Source organism: Podarcis erhardii, assembly GCF_964252035.2.
Source record: "Podarcis erhardii genome assembly, chromosome: 7".
Taxonomy (NCBI): domain Eukaryota; kingdom Metazoa; phylum Chordata; class Lepidosauria; order Squamata; family Lacertidae; genus Podarcis; species Podarcis erhardii.
This window is the reverse complement of record NC_138511.1, coordinates 21,785,920-21,804,569: the sequence shown is the minus strand read 5'-3', so window position 1 is coordinate 21,804,569 and position 18,650 is coordinate 21,785,920. Positions and strand designations below refer to the sequence as shown.

General features: G+C 48.7%; 1 long non-coding RNA gene across 1 annotated transcript in view; it reads right to left on the bottom strand.

Annotated features, from left to right (window-relative positions):
- LOC309347081 overlaps nucleotides 1-18,650 on the bottom strand; it is a 68,019-nt gene that overhangs the window by 2,428 nt on the left and 46,941 nt on the right. Inside the window, exon 2 of the long non-coding RNA XR_014158830.1 lies at nucleotides 3,705-3,789. This is a non-coding gene — a long non-coding RNA (uncharacterized lncRNA). The remainder of the gene's footprint in view (nucleotides 1-3,704; nucleotides 3,790-18,650) is intronic.

The window sequence follows — 18,650 nt, the reverse complement described above, 5'->3', positions numbered from 1 at the left end:
CTGGTCGGGGCTTTATCTTCCTTCCACCTTTGGGCCAAAAGTATCTGTGCTGTCGTTGTCGCGTACATAAATAGTCTTTTCTGTTCCTTTGGTATTTCTGCACCTAAAATTCCTAATAGAAAAGCGTCTGGTTTTTTCCACAAACGTTATTTTAAACATTTTTTTCAGCTCAGTATATATCATTTCCCAGAATGCTTTTGTTAATTTGCACATCCACCACATATGGAAGAATGTGCCCTCTTTCTCTTTACATTTCCAACAAATATTTGAAGCAGTTCTATGCATTTTTGCTTATTTAGTAGGTGTTAGATACCAACGGTACATCATTTTTATATAGTTTTCTTTCAACGTACAGCTGTAGATTTTAAATCTTCCCTCCATAACCTTTCCCAAGATGAAAATTTTATATTATGCCCAATATCTTTTGGCTCTGGCTCCACCCACCCCTGACATGTGGCCCTCAGAAGGTTGCCCAGAAGAGAATTTGGCCCTTGGGCTAGAAAATGGTCCCCCAAATACTGAGCCAGATGAACCAATGGTTTGCCAAAAATGAAGGTGGCTACATCGTCAGGAGAGCTGGGGTCCAGCTCTGTGATGCTTGCAGGGCTATTGCAAAACTAAGGAAAATCAAGAGAAATAAACAATGAGCAAGAGCCGAAAAGCAAAGAGAACTCAAGTCATGCAGTTGAAAGGTTCTCTGTTCTCCAGGTCAGCTAGAGAATTGCTTCGCTGAAGCTCTCGCCTCCTCCCATCTATGTGATTTTTAATTTTTTTTAAAGCCCTGTTGAGTGGGTAGAACATGTAAAGGACCCTGCTGTCAGAACAGATCCATGTCCTCCTCTTCTTCACCGCAGATGCGAGTCGTTGTCTGAATAGATTAGGCTGACTCCCAAGAAGGTGCAGGCAGCCAAGCGAATGCCTGGCAAGGCTGTGTTTTCCTACCTTCTAGAAGGAAGGTATACCGCAAGAGAGCAAAGTGGATGCTTGGGAACCTTGCTGGAAAAGGCTAGAGAAGCGATGGGGAACCTAAAAGTCTTGCGGACATCCAATGATTGGATGTTGGACAGTTGGACATGTTGGACAGTTGAAGACAGAGAAAAGAAAGCAATTCTTGGACTACTGCAATGCACTCTATGTGGGGCTACCTTTGAAGGTGACCCAGAAACTACAACTAATCCAGAATGCGGCAGCTAGACTGGTGACTGGGGGCAGCCGCCAAGACCATATAACGCCGGTCTTGAAAGACCTACATTGGCTCCCAGTACGTTTCCGAGCACAATTCAAAGTGTTGGTGCTGATCTTTAAAACCCTAAATGGCCTCGGTCCAGTATACCTGAAGGAGCGTCTCCACCCCCATCATTCTGCCCGGACACTGAGGTCCAGTGCCGAGGACCTTCTGGTGGTTCCCTCACTGAGAGAAGCAAAGCTACAGAGAACCAGGCAGAGGACCTTCTGGTGGTTCCCTCACTGAGAGAAGCAAAGCTACAGAGAACCAGGCAGAGGGCCTTCTCGGTAGTGGCGCCCGCCCTGTGGAACACCCTCCCACCAGATGTCAAAGAGATTAAACAACTACCTGACATTTAGAAGACATCTGAAGGCAGCCCTGTTCAGGGAAATTTTTAATGTGTGACATTTTAATGTATTTTTAATCTTTGTTGGAAGCCGCCCGGAGCGGCTGGGGAAGCCCAGCCAGATGGGTGGGGTACAAGTAATAAATTACTGTTACTATTACTTCACCACACAGCACATAGTTAAACTATGGAACTTGCTCCCGCAGGAGAAAGCGATGAGCCACCAACTTGAATGGCTTTAAAAGAGGGTTGGACAAATTCATGGAGGGCTACCAATAAACACGATAGCTTGGCTTTGCCTCCATGACTGGAGGCAGTAATGCTTCTGAATACCAGTTGCTGGACAACCGAGGATGGGAGAGGGCTCTTGCACTCAAATTCTGCTTGAGAGTTCCCCACAGGCATCTGGTTGGCCACTGTGAGAGCAGACTGCTGAGCTAAATGGACCATTGGGATGCTCCTGCAGGTTCTTAGGATGTTCTTGTGACTTGTTTGCTACTTGCCTCAGGGGGCAGGTCTAGATCTAATAATGGGCTTCATCTGCAGGAGGGCAGGTGTGATGGCCTGGGATTCGGGCTCAGAGGCTGAACCTGAGGAATCCCAGCCTGCACAGGAGTCCCCGCCTCCAGAACCAGCTGAGCCAGGGCTGGGGCCTGAGCCTGAAGAGTCCTCACCTGTACTGGATCCTCAGGTGCAGACACCAGCTAAGTCTGCTCTGGCTCCTGAGGTGATGGAGGACCCATTGCCTGCAGGTGCTCCACTCTCAGCCTCGTCAGAGGAAGCTGAGGTTACCTCTGGGTCCGGTAACCCTCCAGCCTCTCCTGGGCTGCAGAGGCTCAGGGCAGAGAGCCAGAGGGAACTAAGTTTCCGCAGGAGGAGTGCTCGCCTCCAGGCCAGGAGAGGCGAGTCACCTGAGGATCGGGGCCACCCTATGCCTTGGGGCAGATAAAAGCCAGCCAGCCCCAGTCCCAAGTTGTGGGAGCAATATTGTTGGTAGCCAGTTCCTGCCTGAACCCTGTCCTGCTGTTCTGCCGGAGCTCCTGACCTCACCTGACTCCCTGCTTTGGACCCAGCTTCACTTTTGATGGACTGCCTCCATACCGCACCCTCGACCTCGGACTGGACTCGGACCTCGCTGCACGGTTAACCCTCGGGACCAGCACAGGCATGCTCCTGCAGGTTCTTATTATGTTCTTGTGACTTGTTTGCTACTTGCCTCAGGGGGCAGGTCTAGATCTAATAATGGGCTTCATCTGCAGGAGGGCAGGTGTCAACTGAACATTAGGATATGTTTCTTGACAGTAAGAGCAGTTGGACTATGGAACCAATTCCCTAGAGTAGGTATGGGGAGCCTGTGGTCCTCTGGATGTTGCTGGACCATAGTTCCCATCCTGACTATTGGATGTGCTGGCTGGGGCTAATGGGTGTTGGAGTTCAACAACATGTCAAGAGCTACAGGTTCCCCTCTACACCCTAGAGGAATAGACTGGCTTTCCCTCACTAGGCTAGATGGCCTTCAAGGTCTCCTTCCAAATTCTGTGATTCTATGAAGATGGTATTTTCTCAGTCCCCCTATGTTACTTAATAATAAAACTGTAAGGCTGTTGTCACGCTGCATTTCACATAGCCACCAATAAGTGAAGGTTTGAGTGACCCGTGAAGGGATGGGATGGGGGTTTAGGTAATCTGTAGGGGAAGGGAGCGCAGTTTGGGCGATCTGTAAGGGGAGGGGTATGGGGTTTGGTGAGATGTAAGGGGGTGGGGTTTGACATTGGTGGGGGATAGGTAAGGTTGGCAAGCAATGTGAGCAGAGGCACAGCCTCTAGTCTGCAGTGTGGGTATGATACTACAAGTTCAGCGTAAAATGTTGTTTTAAGGATTATTACCATAATGGATGTAAGATATTTTGAACACTTGATCTTTTAAAAGAGTGTCAAGGATAGTTAACCTAAGAATAAACATTGTTAGATTAAGCATTGTTAGCTGTAAACATTACAGCAAGAACAGGGCATCATCAAGCAGGATTTGAGCTAAACAATTCTCTCAGGAGCATATCCTCCCTCCAGCCTTTTTTAAAAAACAAGAAATGTGAATTAGTTTGCATTAAATTGTGAACTGAACTGAACTTCTTACCAACTTTCTGCTCTGAACCAACAGCAAGCACCATTTCCTTCTTGGCTATTTTCCAGCATCTATCTCTAAACATTCTAATTTGCTTCTGCAAAATTAACATGACAGCCTTCTATTAATAGCATTGGATAGAATAGAATCTTATTGAATTAGCCCTTAAGGCATATCAAAATAACATGCATCTAAACGAAGCATAAAAGTATTCCAGAAACAAAAAAAGTTGTGTTTTGTTTCTGATGGAACTCAAAATTACACGTGGAAACAAAACAAAGAGGCGAGGTACGAATCAGAATTAATTTATCGCCCTTAACACTTTCCCCGCAGTTGTCAAAAATGGGTTCCAAGGATTGTTGCCAGCGAATTTCTACTCAGAGTAGGGTCACTGAAATCAACGGGTCATGCCTATTAATTTCAGTGGGTCTGCTCTGAGTTGGGCTGCAACCCCAGATACGTTGGAATGTAGCAACCACAACACACACTGACATCCAAAATAACAAAGTTAGATTGGGGGCCCCAAATTGGAGGGGGGGCATGCCCTCTCTCTCCTTCAGCCCAGCAGCTGCTACTAGAAATTTATAAAATTATGCATGGCATGGAGAACGGGGATAGAGAAAAGTTTTCCTCTCTCTCTCATAACACTAGAACTCGGGGACATGCAATGGAATGTTGGAAGATTTAGGAAAGATAAAAGAACACAGTGCATAATCAGACTATGGCCTTTGCTCCCACAGGAGGCAGTGATTGCCACCAATTTGGATGGCTTTAAAAGATTTTTGGAAGATGTTTAGTAAGGCCAGTTCTGGAGTGGTTTCTAATACTTGCTTGGTTATTTTACTTATTTCTCGTATGGTTGTTCTTCCAAGACAACGATGCCCACTTACACCACAAAGAACTCATAACCCACCTACTTTCAGCAGCCAGAAACACCATAACCTGACATTGGAGAGACCTGTCAGGAGTAAGCATGGACCAATGGTACCAAATAGTATGGGAAACAGCCTTACTAGAAAAATTAACCAATAAACTGAAACTGACATGGGGACAAATAGAAGAAGACACTTTCACCTGGGTATGGCTCCATTTTATCACACACACAGCCCAACAAGACAATGACAGAAATCCACCAACAGCATACAAATCAATATGGCTTGTTGTTGTTTAGTCGTTGAGTCGTGTCCGACTCTTCGTGACCCCATGGACCAGAGCACGCCAGGCACTCCTGTCTTCCACTGCCTCCCGCAGTTTGGTCAAACTCATGCTGGTAGCTTCGAGAACACTGTCCAACCATCTCGTCCTCTGTCGTCCCCTTCTCCTTGTGCCCTCCATCTTTCCCAGCATCAGGGTCTTTTCCAGGGAGTCTTCTCTTCTCATGAGGTGGCCAAAGTATTGGAGCCTCAGCTTCACGATCTGTCCTTCCAGTGAGCACTCAGGGCTGATTTCCTTAAGAATGGATAGGTTTGATCTTCTTGCAGTCCATGGGACTCTTAAGAGTCTCCTCCAGCACAATATGGCTAACTTGACCCAAGTAAGTAAAATAGTAAGTAAATAGAAACATGCAAGTGGGGAGTTAGGTGTTTGTGCTCGGATCCTGCTTGTGGGCTTCCCATAATGGGTATCTGGTTGGCCACTGGGAGAAAATGATGCTGGGCTAGACGGGCCATTGGCCTGATCCAGCAGGGCTCTTCTCATATAATCATAGAGTTGGAAGGAGAATCTGTTGTAGGAATCTTTCGCCCAATGTGGGGCTTGGACCCACAACAACAACAACAACAACAACAACAACAACAATAATAATTACTATTATTTATACCCTGCCCATCTGGCTGGGTTTCCCCAGCTACACTGGGCGGCTTCCAACAAAATAATAAAATACAGTAATGCATCAAACATTACAAGCTTCCCTAAACAGGGCTGCCTTCAGATGTCTTTTAAAAGTCTGGTAGTTGTTGTTCTCTTTGACATCTGGTGGAAGGGTGTTCCACACAGCGGGTGCCACTAGCGAGAAGGCCCTCTGCCTGGTTCTCTGTAACTTCACTTCTCTCAGTGAGGGAACCGCCAGGAGGCCCTCGGATCTGGACCTCAGTGAATGATGGGGGTGGAGACGCTCCTTCAGGTATACTGGGCTGAGGCCGTTTAGGGCTTTAAAGGTCAGAACTGGTGTAAGAGTCTCATGCCGTGCCAGCTGAGCTATCATGTTCTTATGTTCTCAAGGTTATACCTGTACCATCCATTTAAATCAGTCTTATTCCACCTAACAGTCATGGCTCCCAGGTCCAAGAATCTTGGGTACTGTAGTTTCATAAGGGTCTCCTAGCAACTCTCAGCACCCTTAACAAACTACAGTTTCCAGGATCCTTGGAGGTGAGTCTTGAGTGTTTGAACATATTTAAAGGATGATCTTGATGTAACTTAAAGGGGGGGGGAGTGGTGTGTGTCTTCAAGAGCTGTCTGGGGTGTTGGAGATAGATTCTGAAATAAGCACATAGCAGACTAGCTTCTTTCAGGGATGCTTTCCTCTTCAGCAGCCCAAACCATTGTTCCCTGGGATCATGTCCAAATCTTTCAACTTGCAAGAGTAAGAAAAAAATCTTGGTATCTCTCCCAGGGATAAATGAGATGCCTGTGGTCAAAGAGGACGACAGGCTATAAAATAGGCAGTGAAAGGCTCCCGAAACAGGGCCAAACTCTTCAGAACAAAAAAACAGGGGCCAGGAGATGAGACGGGAATTTGGCTGAAGTTAAAACAAGGCCCCATTGGCCCTGTACTTTGAAGAGTGATGGCCTCCGCCAAAGAATCTTGGGAAGTGTCATTTGTTAAGGAGGCCCCTCAGAGGTGGCCTGTGCTGGTCTGGTGGGTTACCCGAGAGGCGAGGGCCAAGTCCAGTCCGTGGTCAAAGGTGCAACATGGAGGCAGTCCGTAGTAGCTGAAGCTGGGTGCAGGGCAGGGAGTCGGGTGAAGTCAGGAACAGGCTTGCAAGCAGGGAGCCAGGGCGGGTCAGGAGCTCAGGCAGAAAAGCAGGGTAGGGTTCAGGCAGGAACTAGCAACCAACAATGTTGCTCCCTCAACTTGGAACTGGGGCTGGCTGGCTTTTATCTGCCCTGAGACATAGGGCGGACCTGATCCTCAGGTGACTCGCCTCTCCTGGCCTGGAAGTGAGCACTCCTCCTGCGGGAACTTAGTTCCCTCCGCCTCTCTGCCCTGAGCCTCTGCAGCTCAGGAGAGGCTGGAGGGTTACCGGACCCAGAGGCAACCTCAGCTTCCCCTGATGGGACTGAGAGTGGAGCACCTGCAGGCAATGGGTCCTCCATCACCTCAGGAGCCAGAGCAGACTCAGCTGATGTCTGCACCTAAGGATCCAGCACAGGTGAGGACTCTTCAGGCTCATGCCCCAGCCCTGGCTCAGCTGGTTCTGGAGGCAGGGAATCCTGTGCAGGCTGGGATCCCTCAGGTTCAGCATCTGAGTCCGAATCCCAGGCCATCATATGGCCTGTCCTGTTCTGTTCCAGTGCCTGAGGTGAAACAGGAAGGTGCCCCCACCACCGCCCCCAACTGATGTCTCATTTCCTGCTACTGTGTGGCCCTGGTGGCAGCAGCAACGGCAAGTAGAGTGCCTTGGTGAGCCGCCTTGAGTTATGGGGGGGGAAAGCAGGAGATAAATTAATGATCATGATGATGCAAAGAGAGCATCAGGAGTCAGGGGTCAAATTCCTTGTCCTGTGAGGGCTCCAGACCTGAGGGTGAGGACCTCCCATCCCTATTCCTCAGAGGCCCTGCTACCAGACGAAGCTGGAAGGGCCAGTGCCTGAGGATGTGCCATCTTCTGACTCCACCGTTAGAAGACCCTGGAAGACCTCCTGAGCCTCCAGTGCTCTGTGTGCAGATATAGAATCAGGATACCAGCACATCCGGCCTCTGCAGGTCGCCTGGAGGGCAGATTTTAATCCTGGGGTATTGTTCTCCTTCTCGGATGTTACGGCAACAAATGACCCGGCCATGTCGGGAAACGTGGCACAAATCGAGGGATGACTGTGTGATGTTTACTCCTTTGGGTGTGCTCCGGCAGCCCTCAAATATGAGGAAGCTGGTGACAGAGACTTCCTGTGACAAACACTGCATTGTGTACAAAGGTAAAGTGGTGACAATGAAGGCCAACTCGGGATAAAAGAGGAGAGAAGGGAAAAGATGGAGTCACAGGCAGCTGCCTGTCCTTTTCTGGAAACGATGGGATTTGCTCCCAGAAGAGTTGGTGAGCAGACCACGAACATGGATGGATTAGATGGGCCCAATAGAATTTTCTCTCTCTCCTTATGTAATTCTCCCAAATTAGGAACCATGATCGGATTCATAACTACTGCTGTATCTTCTTCTCATCCATATTTTCAAGTTATTTTAAATGAAACTTCTTGACCATTGGACCATCTAGGATGGAATTGTCCACCAGGGTGCCCTCCAGATGTTGTTGACTCCAGTTCCCATCATTCCCAGCCAGAATGGCCAATGGCCCAACAACATCTGGAGGGGTACCACATTGCAGTCTGTGCTGGCTGGCCCTAGCTCTTCAGGGTTTCAGACTGGTTTCATTCATTGTAGGCTTTGATGCGGTTATATTCCCTCCAAAGAAATATAGTTTGGTTGGTTCCCTATCACTTGGGGCTCAAGTTGCCTTGGTGACATAAGTCCCTTCCATCAGTTTAGACAAGTGGCTCAGCTACTCCCCAACCGGTGCGGAGTTAGCCTATGCTCTGGTAACCTCCAGGTTAGATTACTGCAGTGCATTATACATGGGGCTGCCTTTGAAGACTGTACGGAAAATGCAGCTGATGCAGAATTCAGCAGCCGGGTTTCTCACCTGGCAAGACAGTCTTAGCTCCTAATGCCAATCCTGGCCCAACTGGCTGCCTGTTAGTTTCTGGGCCCAGTTCAAAGTGTTCCGTTTGACCTATAAAGCCTTATGCGGCTCAGGACCCCAACACATCAAGGACTGCCTCTCCCCATATGAAGCTACCAAGACCCCGGGATCATCACCTAAAGCCATTCTCTATGCGCCTCCTCCATGGAAACACGAGAGACGGCCTTTTCAGGGCCAGCTCCCAACTTATGGGATGTTCCCCCCAGGGAGGTTTGCCTACTACCCTCTTTGTCCAGTTTTAGGCACCAGCTGAAAACTTTCCTTTCTACCTGGGCTTTTGGCTCTTCATTTGAAGGGTATTTAAATAAACAGGAACAGCTGGCGGGCGGCAAAGAGGGAGATCCCCGGCTGCCGATTGGCTGGCTAGGGGGTGATGCGGCCGGGAATCCCCCCAATCACGTGGGGCCACTGCACGCGTGGGGGGGGGGGCCGTGAAGCCTGCAACCCCACCTCCTCCTTAGTGCGGAAGTGGCCTTGTGGACTCATTTGCCAGGAACAATACGCTAAGCCTATTTGTATAGTTGTTGGTTTCCCCCCGGGGTTTTTTATCGCTTGTCTTTATTGTAATTGGTTTTAGTGTTTCTCTTGTGTTTGCAAGTCCCTTTGAGTCATGTATAAATTAAAAACCATAAGAATAGCTGTAGACTGTAAGTGTCAAAATCCACTGAAATCCTTTTATGGCTGTAACAGAGCAGACCCAGTGGATAGTATGGACATAACTACCTTGGGTCCATTAATTTCAACGAGGGACTGTGATAGTGGAGTCAGAGACGGGTTGGTGAGATAGTGCTCCTTTCAGCCTAATGGACCAGCCTCTGCAGATTCCATACGGTGGTATAGATCTTATCGGTGACCACACTGCAGTTTTCCAATGTGATTGGCTAACGTGTGGCCAATAAGCAGGTCTTCCAAGGATTAGGATGGGAAGGGAGCTGCAGGATGTCACGAAGAGGAAGAAGAGGAAGAGGAAGAAGAGGAAGAGGAAGAAGAGGAAGAGGAAGAAGAGGAAGAGGAAGAAGAAGAGGAAGAAGAAGAAGAGGAAGAAGAGTTTGGATTTGATATCCCGCTTTATCACTACCTGAAGGAGTCTCAAAGCGGCTAACATTCTCCTTTCCCTTCCTCCCCCACAACAAACACTCTGTGAGGTGAGTGGGGCTGAGAGACTTCAGAGAAGTGTGATTGGCCCAAGGTCACCCAGCAGCTGCATGTGGAGGAGCAGGGAATCGAACCCGCTCTTAACCACTACACCACACTGGCTCTCATATCTCTCACATATCTTCCAAATCTCTTTGGTTCCATGATATGGACAAATAAGGGCCTTTAATATCCTAGGGCTGAAAAAAAGGCTTCTTCTTTTTTAAAAAACCAAGAAAGCAGAGGGCATGAGGGCACATCCCAATTTAGCCAACTAAACAACCTACACCTTAGAAATCTCTCTTTTCGCCAGCCAGATTCAATATTTACTCAGGCTGGATGAGGCCCAGCTGCAGCTGGTTCATTTAGCCCCTACCCAACCCCCGGGGGATGAAATCGGCAGGTCCTACAAAAAGTGACTGTTACATTTTTCCTTCTGTTTTTCTTTTAAAAATATTATTTTATTGTCATTTTGCTGTGATAAGGAATAAATCAAAGATGAAAGAAGCCTCCTCAAGACCCTTCAGGACCCTGGAAAACCAGGAACCACACTGAGAGAGGAGGGCAGCGAACTCCAGACATCAGGGAGTTTCAAAAGAGCTGGGACAGGATCCTTTGTTCTTCGCTCTGTGCCTTACGGCAGTGACTCAGCTCACTGTGTTTTTTTCTCCCAGATGGGGATTTTTTTGGGATGCTGCCGGGTCTGCTTCCTTCTTTGGCGATCAGCCTTCCTTATTTATTCCTCTGTCTTCTTGGCAAAGGAAGATTTAGCTGCATTGTGCGCGCGCATTGAACTCTTGTTCCAGGAGGGCTGTGTGTTTCGCGCAGTCCCACAAACGCCTAGAGAGAATATAATGTTGCGCTCATCCCAATCTTCAAATGGTGAAAAGGGTTCCTGCGTCTATCCAGGGTTTGGTTTCCTTGGAACGAAGGTCAATGGAGGCTGTGATCTGTTTAGGATTGTTTTAAGAATTTTAAGGTCTCAAATATAGGGTAAATATTCATAAATGAGGGATGCGGGTGGCGCTGTGGGTTAAACCACAAAGCCTAGGACTTGCTGATCAGAAGGTCGGGGTTTGAATCCCCGCGATGGAGTGAGCTCCTGTTGCTCAGTCCCTGCTCCTGCCAACCTAGCAGTTCGAAAGCACGCCAAAGTGCAAGTAGATAAATAGGTACTGCTCTGGCAGGAAGGTAAACAACATTTCCGTGCGCTGCTCTGGTTTGCCAGAAGCGGCTTAGTCATGCTGGCCACATGACCCAGAAGCTGTACGCCAGCTCCCTCGGCCAATAAAGCGAGATGAGCGCCGCAACCCCAGAGTCGGTCACGACTGGACCTAATGGTCAGGGGTCCCTTTACCTTTATTCATAAATGCACACATATCTAAATATATGAACCATGTGCCTGAAATAGTATGGGAGAGCAATCCTGAAGCCATTTTGACTCTCCCAGTGACCTCAAATATTCCTCTGCAGCAAGGAAGGCAAATGGGGAATGCCTTCCCATTGTCTTTTTGTTTGCAAATCCTTTCTTAAGGCTGTATTTGTGTATGAATAGGGTGAGCCTATGACCTGGATTCAGGAACTAAAGCATTAACCATCACAAAAGGATGGCCAGGCTGCCCAGGTAATGCGATCAGTGACCATTGTCAGGTATCCTGGCAGACAGTATTTCTGTTTTACACCGCCTCCTTCTGTGATGTATGTATGATGTTTCAGGGGGTGGTCTTGGGCAGTTTCAAAGGTCTGTATAAGGGCTTGTACACCATTGTTCAGGATTCTCCTCGTCCCCTGTGTACGGTGAATGGGGACCCTGTTACAACAGTTTATTTCTTTTGATAAAGATCAGGCTTACTAGCCGCTTTGCTTCTCAATATTCTCTGGCTGGCCTCTGTTTTCTTCTACCGATAAGGAACCCACTTAAGGACTCTATACGGACTCCGGAATACCCCATAAGGGAAAAGGGAGCAGTTTTCCTTATAACAGGATATATGGTCTTATTTACACACATAGAAAAATACCTGAGCACAGGGTGAAGGGGCTTCCAGCATTAACCCTCCAACAGTCTTGCCTCCGCATTAGGTTCCCAGAGAGGGATCCCCAAGCAGTGGTGGACTTGGGTACTATGGCATACCGTCCAACATTTTCAGACCCAAAACTAGGATGTGCGTCTTCCGGGACGTGCCCCTGGGCGAGTCACGTGACCTGCGCCTTGCTCTTGCCTTTAAAAAAGTGCTTTTCTCGGGGCAAAATCCCACATGGAACCCAAAGCTGTGCATTAGGGGGAGCTGTGCGAGATCACAGTCTTCCCCAAAAGAGCTTTTTTTTGGGGGGGGGGGCAAGATCACAGCACTCAAAATGGCCACTGCGTTCTCGCCTGAAAAAATGGGATGGCAGGTATGCTATGGCGCCATGTGCCAGTCCAAAATTTGCCCACCACCACCCCTGCACTCACATTGTCTTTCCAGCTGCAGGCAAGAAGGCACCCAATGGGCTCTAGCAGGATCCCAGAGCACTTCCGTCCAGTGGTGGAGCAGGCCTTCACTGTGGCTGAGAGCCCGCCACACGCCAGCCCAGCCTTGGCCACCAAAGTGATGTCAGACCTGAGCAGCTTTGCAAGGCTGGAAGGATGCCAGCCTCCCAAAGCAGGGTTGGCTCAGGGTTGGCTCAGGGAAGGGTGCCCTGTTCAGTCCCAGCCTTGACCTCGATCTGATGCTGGGAAACCCCTTGTGAAAATCAAAGCTGGTTTTGCATTTCATTGTCGCAGGGCCCATCTCATAATTTCTCGAGGCTGTGAACATCTGCGTGTTTTAATTGCCGGGCTGATGAGCACCGAGGCTCTCTCGACAGGAAATGTTTCCTGCGTGTCACTTTATTCTTGGCAGGAGGCTCCCCGTTTCTGAGAGAATGTTTCTCAGCACCGGGGCCGTAAGAATGTAAACGGATGCCTTGGTTGACTGATGGTCAGCTGGGAAGTAGGCTCAGGAATGCTGCTTGAACTCTGCCTCCCCATGTCATGCAACCAAGCTAGCTGTGAGGCTCAAATGTCGGTGGTGGGTGTCAGGGAACCAACAAGTCATCATAATAATGGCAGAAAAGATCTGTTGTTGTTGTTTAGTCGTTTAGTCGTGTCCGACTCTTCGTGACCCCATGGACCAGAGCACGCCAGGCACTCCTGTCTTCCACTGCCTCTCGCAGTTTGGTCAAACTCATGCTGGGAGCTTCGAGAACACTGTCCAACCATCTCGTCCTCTGTCGTCCCCTTCTCCTTGTGCCCTCCATCTTTCCCAACATCAGGGTCTTTTCCAGGGAGTCTTCTCTTCTCAAGAGGTGGCCAAAGTATTGGAGCCTCAGCGTCAGGATCTGTCCTTCCAGTGAGCACTCAGGGCTGATTTCCTTCAGAATGGATTGGTTTGATCTTCTTGCAGTCCATGGGACTCTCAAGAGTCTCCTCCAGCACCATAATTCAAAAGCATCAATTCTTCAGCGATCAGCCTTCTTTATGGTCCAGCTCTCACTTCCATACATCACTATTGGGATCACTACTAGCTTTAACAATATGGACCTTTGTTGGCAAGGTGATGTCTCTGCTTTTTTAAGATGCTGCCTAAAGGCTTAGTTCAGAAAACACAGCAAACCATGGGTTTCCCTAACCATGGTTTAGCACTCAAACAGTCTTCAGAGCTCCCAAACGTGTGGACCAACCACAGTTTACTGGTTAATGTTTCCTTTCTTTCCCTGCCTGCTCTGCTCTCCCATTTCTATGGTGCCGGCAGTGAAAGCTGGAACGTTAGGGCAGAAGGGGCACTGCCCCAGCAATTTCAGTCTGCCCTCAGTCAGTCCTCACTGGCCTGCTTTCTTACGAACATCCAGTTCAAGGGCTGGCCCTGGCTGCCAGCTTCCTCCTCCTCAGCCTCAGTGTTGCCCTTGTAGAGGAGGGGGGACTAGAATTACTTGGCTCTGTCAGTCATTGGCTGTAGTGCCACCTGCTGTTGGCCTCCTGCCTTTATGCCCTACCAGTCCTAATGATCACCGACAGGGAGGAGGAGAATGGGGACAAAACTAGGATTCATTGGCCCTGCCCTGCCTATCATTTGGGTCTGCTTTCTGCCCTACCAGTCCCACTGAGTATAGGAAACACAGGAAGATGCCACATGTAAGAATCTGATTGGTTAGTGTGGCAGCACCGGCACTGGAACCCCCTGCCAATTGAGTGCCTTCACTCTACTCTTTTAGGCGCCTGCTAAAAAGATTGTTTTGACAAGCCCCCCTGGATGCTTAGAAAGATGAGGTAATTTTAACTGGTTTTAGTATTTTAACTTCCGTATACTTTCAAGCATGGTGGTCTTTTTTCTTGATTTCGTCGTTTTATCTTTTTGTATGCTGCTTCAAGGTTTTTACTACAGTGGTATCTCAGGTTAAGAACTTAATTCATTCCAGAGGTCCGTAGAAAGAAGCTGAATGTTGGTACATTCAGGATGGACACTATACACACACACACACACACACACACACACACACACACACACACACACACACACACAGTGGTACCTTGGGTTAAGTACTTAATTTGGTCTGGAGGTCTGTTCTTAACCTGAAACTGTTCTTAACCTGAAGCACCACTTTAGCTAATGGGGCCTCCCGCTGTTGCCACACCGCCGGAGCATGATTTCTGTTCTCATCCTGAAGCAAAGTTCTTAACCCGAGGTACTATTTCTGGGTTAGTGGAGTCTGTAACCTGAAGCGTCTGTAACCTGAAGCGTATGTAACCCGAGGTACCACTGTACAATCAAGCAGCATATAAATCTTGTGGGGAAAAAATTAATTAAGTATATTGAGTCAGATCCTTGGCCCACCTAGTTCTCTGTTGTGTGGTAACTCTCCAGGGTTTGGGGTATGAATTTCCCCCCAGCCGTGAATATTCCTTGGATTGAACCTGGGACCTTCTGCATGCAAAGAGAGTGGATAAACAGCAGGTAAGTGCTTGGCCATAATGAGGAGCAACTCCTCGGTCCAGTATACCTGAAGGAGCGTCTCCACCTCCATCATTCTGCCCGGACACTGAGGTCCAGGGCCAAGGGCCTTCTGGCAGTTCCCTTGCTGTGAGAAGCCAAGTTACAGTGAACCAGGCACAGGGCCTTCTTGGAAGTGGCACCCGCCCTGTGGAATGCCCTCCCACCAGATGTCAAAGAGAAAAATAACTACCAAACTTTTAGAAGACATCTGAAGGCAGCTCTGTTTAGGGAAGCTTTTAATGTTTAATAAGTTATTGTATTTTAGTGTTCTTTTGGAAGCCGCCCAGAGTGGCTGGGGAAACCCAGCCAGATGGGCTGGGTATGAATAATAAATTATTATTATTATTATTATTACTCATTGGTCATTGCTCTGCTCAGAAGAGGGAGGCTCTGGAAGCTGACCACATAATGCCCTTGGGAAACCAGAGCTCAAACGCCACAGAAACTCTCTCTATGCCCTGTGTGACCTTGGCTGGGCAAAAGGTCCCCTTTCCATGCTCTCTCCCATTCCCCCCACCTGCTCCGCTTAGCAGGGCTGTGACCCAGCCAGGATGAAAATAGAATGGCCAACTTGTTCCTCAGCAGCCAAGCCAAGGCACATGGGTTGTGTGCCCAGGCCCGAGCAGGGAGCGTCATGGAAACTGCATGAGGTAAATCCCCTCCGGGGACAAGGGGTGTGTGCGGCTGTGGTGCTGAACACTAAAGGCAGGCACCTGACTCAGGTGAGCCTCGCTTGTTCAGGCACAGCCAAGTTCCCCTCACGCTTCAGAAACTCCATTAGATCAGAGCCAAGATTCCAGGGCGTCTGAGGCTCGACTTCTTGAGCTGTCTGAGGCCAAGGCTTTTGTTTTCTTTTCTTTTGGATCTGATGGGAACTTCCTCTGTCTTTCCCCACTCTTCTCCATGACTCCAGGTGGGAGAACGTTTTCCACCATGAGGGCTGCTGCATTTGCTTCTGGGCGACTTTCTGAGGGCCAGATGCCAGTGGCAAGCGGCACCTGAGGAGGAGACGGGTGGAGGAAGGAATGCAAATTTCACCTTAGTACAGGAGGCAAGTTTCTACACACGCTCACACACCCCTCTCTATCCTCCATCCAAACGAGCAAGAGGTATTCTCAGGACACATTTCAACCAGGCAGGAACACACAAGGTGAGGTGCAAAGGAGAGCCAGTCAATAATCAATTTGTCCCTTGGCACCGGGACATTCCCAGGGGAACTGAAGGAGGCAGTGGTGCGCCCGCTCTTAAAGAAAACATCATTAGATCCCTTAGATCTATCCAATTGCCGCCCGGTTTCGAATCTTCCATTCCTGGGTAAGGTGATTGAGAGAGCAGTTGCTGAACAGCTTGGTAGGTTTCTGGATGAAACATCGGCTCTGGATCCATTCCAGTCTGGCTTCCGCGCTGGTCCTGGGACCGAGACGGCTCTGGTTGCCCTAACAGATGATCTTCGTAGACAGCTGGATCGAGGCGGGTCAGGGCTGCTGATTCTTCTAGATCTGTCAGCAGCTTTCGACATGGTCGATCACAAACTCCTGGACCACTGCATTGCCGACGTGGGGATCCAGGGCACAGTCCTTCAATGGCTGCGCTTGTTTCTCTCTGGTCGGGGACAGAGGGTGGCGCTTGGGGGGGGGGAATTGTCATCGCGCCACTCCTTGGTGTGTGGAGTGCCTCAGGGTGCGATTCTCTCCCCGATGCTTTTTAACATCTTTATGCGCCCCCTTGCCCAGCTTGTCCAGAGTTTTGGGCTGGGCTGCCATCAGTATGCTGATGACACCCAACTCTATCTGTTGATGGATGGCCATCCTGACTCGGTCCCAGACACACTGATCAGATGCTTGGAAGCTGTGGCTGGATGGTTACGTGGGAGCTGGTTGAAGTTAAATCCTTCAAAGACAGAGGTCCTCTGGCTGGGACGGGACGATATGGGATTGAGGGGGCAACTCCCATCTCTTGCAATTAGTGCCAGCACCGTCCGTTAAGAGTTTGGGTGAAATCTTCGATACCTCCCTCTCCGTGGAGGCACAGATTGCAGCTATTACAAAGGCGGCATTTTTTCATCTCCGCCAAGCTAAGCAGTTGGCTCCTTACCTCTCTCGCCCTGACCTAGCCACTGTGATCCATGCGACGGTCACCTCCAGACTGGATTATTGTAACTCGCTCTATGTGGGGCTGCCCTTGAGACTGACCCAAAAACTCCAGCGGGTGCAGAATGCCGCAGCGAGACTCCTTACGGGGTCTTCGCTGCGAGATCACATTCATCCGGTGCTATACCAGCTGCACTGGCTCCCGGTGGAGTACAGGATCTGGTTTAAGGTGCTGGTTTTAACCTTCAAAGCCCTATACGGCCTAGGACCCTTGTACCTACGGGACCGCCTCTCCTGGTATGCCCCACAGAGGAACTTACAGTCTTCAAATAAAAACATCTTGAAGGTCCCAGGCCACAGAGAGGTTAGGCTGGCCTCAACTAGAGCCAGGGCTTTTTTGGCTGCGGCTCCAATCTGGTGGAATGCTCTGTCACAAGAGACAAGGGCCCTGCAGGACTTGACATCTTTCCGCAGGGCCTGCAAGACAGAGCTCTTCCACCAGGCCTTTGGTCAGGGCGCAGCCTGACTCCCTCCTTTGGCAATCTTTACAAAACTTTATGGTTGCCATCAATTTTGATTTTAATTAATTTTTATAATGTTTTTATAATGTTGTACTACTTTAGTGTTGTTAGCCGCCCTGAGCCCGGCTTTCGCTGGGGAGGGCGGGATATAAATAAATTTTATTATTATTATTATTATTATTATTATTATTATTATTATTATTATTATTAATGTGGCTTGGAGTGGGACTCTTGATTTGGGTAGAGTCACCTAGGACCAGGGAGAGAGGTCATGACACATTAGTGTGTCAACTGCAGGGTGTACGTGTGTCGCACAAACACTCCCCACGCTCTTCCCGGGGCTGGAAAGTTTAACCTCTGGTTTTCTAGTAAAACTGCGGCCTGGCCACATGACCCGGAAGCTATACACTGGCTCGCTCGGCCAGTAAAGTGAGATGAGCACCGCAACCCCAGAGTCAGCCACGACTGGACCTAATGGTCAGGGGTCCCTTTACCTAACTCTTGGGGGAAATAATTAGCATCCCTCATCATGTGCATGGAAGTTGCCGAACCAATTAACCAACTAGAAGGATTACTGTTAATATCACCAGTTTTCCTATAACTTGATATTGCTGGATAGTTTTGACGAACTGCAAAAGCATTTTTAGTTTGCTTTCTGCTGCCACCCTGGAACTTTTCTTTATTAGGCTGGCATGCCCAGTTCCTTTTTCAGACTCTGTTCACTCACTTTCAAACCAGCCCCAGAGGGATGCATGCAACACAGTTTCTGTGTTTCCTTTGGCAAAACCAGGAGCCCAGCTGAGAAGGAAGGAGTCTTGCAAAAAGTTAAAAATAAGAGTACCTTCAGAGAGGCTACTGTGACTTCCTTCGCTTCCCCTGAATGGGGCATTTAAGTCTATGTCTCCAGAGAGGGTCCAAGGGAATCCGAATCGGGAAGCAACGTCTGCCACAAACGGGTTCTCTTAAAGCTGACGTTGGGGCTAGAGAGACAGAAGAAGTTATTTACATGTGAAAATGGGCTCAAGTTCGCCGTGCCCATTCATTTCAGTGGGTATACTCTGTGTAGGACCAATGTTGAACGCAAAACCACAAACTTCCCAAGAACCTTGACTTTCTTTTTTTAAAAAAATATTTTTTATTATTTTTAGCATACAAAATTTTTTAAGACATACCACACAAATTATTATACATATGTCCTTGTTTGGACTTCCTTCAGCATCTCTGATAGCCTTCCGTCTTGATTATTTCTCCTGCAATTCTTAATATTGCCTTTACCTTTTCT